At 29.3% G+C, this 2,801-nt stretch overlaps 1 long non-coding RNA gene across 1 annotated transcript in view; it reads left to right on the top strand.

The window, feature by feature from the left end:
- Positions 1 to 1,936: 1,936 nt before the first annotated feature.
- LOC111701993 (uncharacterized) overlaps positions 1,937 to 2,801 on the top strand; it is an 8,446-nt gene continuing 7,581 nt past the window's right edge. The window contains exon 1 of the long non-coding RNA XR_002765323.1: positions 1,937 to 2,045. This is a non-coding gene — a long non-coding RNA (uncharacterized LOC111701993). The remainder of the gene's footprint in view (positions 2,046 to 2,801) is intronic.

Genomic DNA, 2,801 nt, shown 5'->3' on the forward strand with positions numbered 1-2,801 from the left:
AGACTGTATAACGAGGTGCGATGGCAGGTCATTGAGCCTCAACATATCGGTGTTTCGTAAGCCATGAGCCACAACAATTTTTCTTCCATTCCCCAATATCTTATTTTTCAATATTTTTTTTCCTGTGAAACGAGAGGGGGAAGGCAGGCGCGGTCATTGGCCATGAACCAAATGAATAAATACATTACCTTCCCGATTCCCAATTTACAATTATGTCAATTGGCCGCAATTGCCTCTTCCATGCCACAACATGATAGTTTCCGACGATTTTATCTCTTGAAAGATGTAACTGTAAAACGAGCGTGGAAAGACAGTCAGGCATAGTAATCGGACAAGAGCCACAACAAAATTCATCCCAAATTTTTACAGTAATGCCATTCGCCACAACAATGTTCTCTGTCATCCTGGACAATTTTTGTCTTCCTGGAATTCTCATTTTTTTCAGTTGTAAATTTTATGTTATTAAATTTATTTTTCCAATCACATTTCAATCAAGAAGTATTTAAACGAGATTTCTTTGTTTCTGAACTATTTAATTTTGAAAATAGGATTTTTAATATATTTAAATAAGGTTCAGTGAGTTCAATGTTTTGTTAAAATATATGTTGTATTTTTTTTTTTTTTACCGAAAGCAATTTATTTTTATGCTTTTACTCAACACCAGGGTTGTATATAAAATATGGTCGAGTTTTTATAAAAAGTTATAAATAACAAAGATGAAATGTTCAATCTAATTATGTTAATTCTAAACACACTGTACGTTTTCCCTTGCAATCTCTCTTTTTTTAGATCTATTTATTTTTAATTTTATTTTTATGTGATTGAATATTTTACAGCTTTTACTCTTAACGCCAGGGTTTAGTGTAAAATATTGTCGAGTTTTTATAAAAAGTTCTGAATAACAAAGATTAAATTATCACGGACAATTGTCCAATTTTCAATCTAATTATGTCAATTCTAAACACACTGTACACTGCAATCTCTCTTTTTTTTAGATCTATAGCCAATAGACTGTAGGGGTTTTTAAAATTTTCATAAATGAAATTTTCTATTTTAGATTTTTTTCACGATTCAAACATTAAATCCGTTAAAACATCCTCAATAAAAAATGTTAGAAACCTCTCTGATTCTAGTTTTATTAGTTTAAAAGTGTGTGTAACATTTGCTTATGATAAACTCTACTTGGTAACTTTTCCTATTGTATCCCTGCCCCCTCATAAGGTTCATGGGGAGGGGAGAGGGTGCAATTTTAATGTAAAAAGTTGATCTTTAAAACGTCCATTCATGGTTTTTAAAGTTTTTTCTTTTAATGACGGATCATTTTTTCTTTGTTTTTATAAAACACTAAATCTGTCAAGTATTTAGTGTACCTATAGCTTTATATAAAAGAAATAAATATTTGTTTGGGTACTTAAGTACTTTAGAATACTTATTTTACCGGCCCCGAATCCCTACAGCCATTCCGTTGTCCACGTCAAAATAAAGTAAATTTTAAGTTCTATTCAAATCTTACGTGTTTTCAATCATAACTTCTCGTATGAAAGAACAGAAATGTTTTTATTTTCTAATATGTAATTGGAATTATTTGTTTCTCTTCTAGCTCTTCTAGTTTTGATTAAAATCAAAACTAGAAGAGCTACGAGGTCACAAAGTTATACAAGTTATGTCGAATAAATTTGACCTTCTCCTTATATCTAGGTTGCAATGTTTCCCAATTAAAGTAAATGACGAAAATATTTTAAAATATAGAAAGCAATGTTAAGGAACTAGATTTTTGCCACAACTATTTGCTACCTCTTTGCAATCCTATGTAGGAGACCTTTGATATTTCAAACTATGAATTCTATAAGAAAAAGTAATCTAAGTTTGAATATCCCAGGTTTACACCATTTGGTTGCAAATATATTGAGATTAGACAGTTTCAGTTTGTGGCAATTTACTCTCTAAAATGATTTTAAAATTCCTAATTTGTGTTTTATTTCAGAATCTGTTTGAACAGAGGAGATGTGTTTCTTTAATTTTCATAAAATTCCAAAAATTTTCAGGTAATTGTTATTTTTTCCTATTTTTTAAAGTTTATTATTATTATGTATCAATTTCAAGGTAGAAAAGTATCAATCAATCAAGTATCAATTTCAAGGTAGAAAAGTATCAATCAATCAAGTATCAATTTCAAGCCAGAAAAGTATCAATCAATCAAGTATCAATTTCAAGGTAGAAAAGTAAGAATGTTTTCCTAGTTTTTTACTGATAAAGGTGTAAAGATTATCGTTGTGAATCGATCATGTCCCAATGGGCCTGGAAAAACATTCCCCACTAATAAGTTTTATAGTTATGGATGTTCTTTTTTCAGTTTAAAAATCAAATGCATTTAAATTATATTTATCAAATTCAGATAAAGCAAATCAATTTTTGATAATGTGCTTTTGCCAAGATTTAAATAAAAAAATTTTATGTTTTTTTTAAATATGTTTCCTTGAAATTGTGTTTCTTTTGTCATTTTTTTCACTGATTTATCAATCCACATTCTGATGTTAATGTTTTTCAGGATTTTTCCAATTACTCCTTAAAAAAAACCAGAAGCAACCGCTATGCCACTTTTAAAGATTCATATTCAGAGCTACAAAAAAAATAATATCTGTTTGTCTTGTACTTTCAGTGGATTGGCGTTAACTTTATTTATGAATAATTAAGTAATGGATAAAAATTATAAAAATTGGATGAAAAAGAGTGTTGCTGAAAGATATCTTTCTTCCCACACATTTCATGTTCAATGAATTGAGGGGTAAGGGGGAATGAGG

This window comes from Eurytemora carolleeae, unplaced genomic scaffold (genome assembly GCF_000591075.1).
Source record: "Eurytemora carolleeae unplaced genomic scaffold, Eaff_2.0 scaffold433, whole genome shotgun sequence".
Taxonomy (NCBI): domain Eukaryota; kingdom Metazoa; phylum Arthropoda; class Copepoda; order Calanoida; family Temoridae; genus Eurytemora; species Eurytemora carolleeae.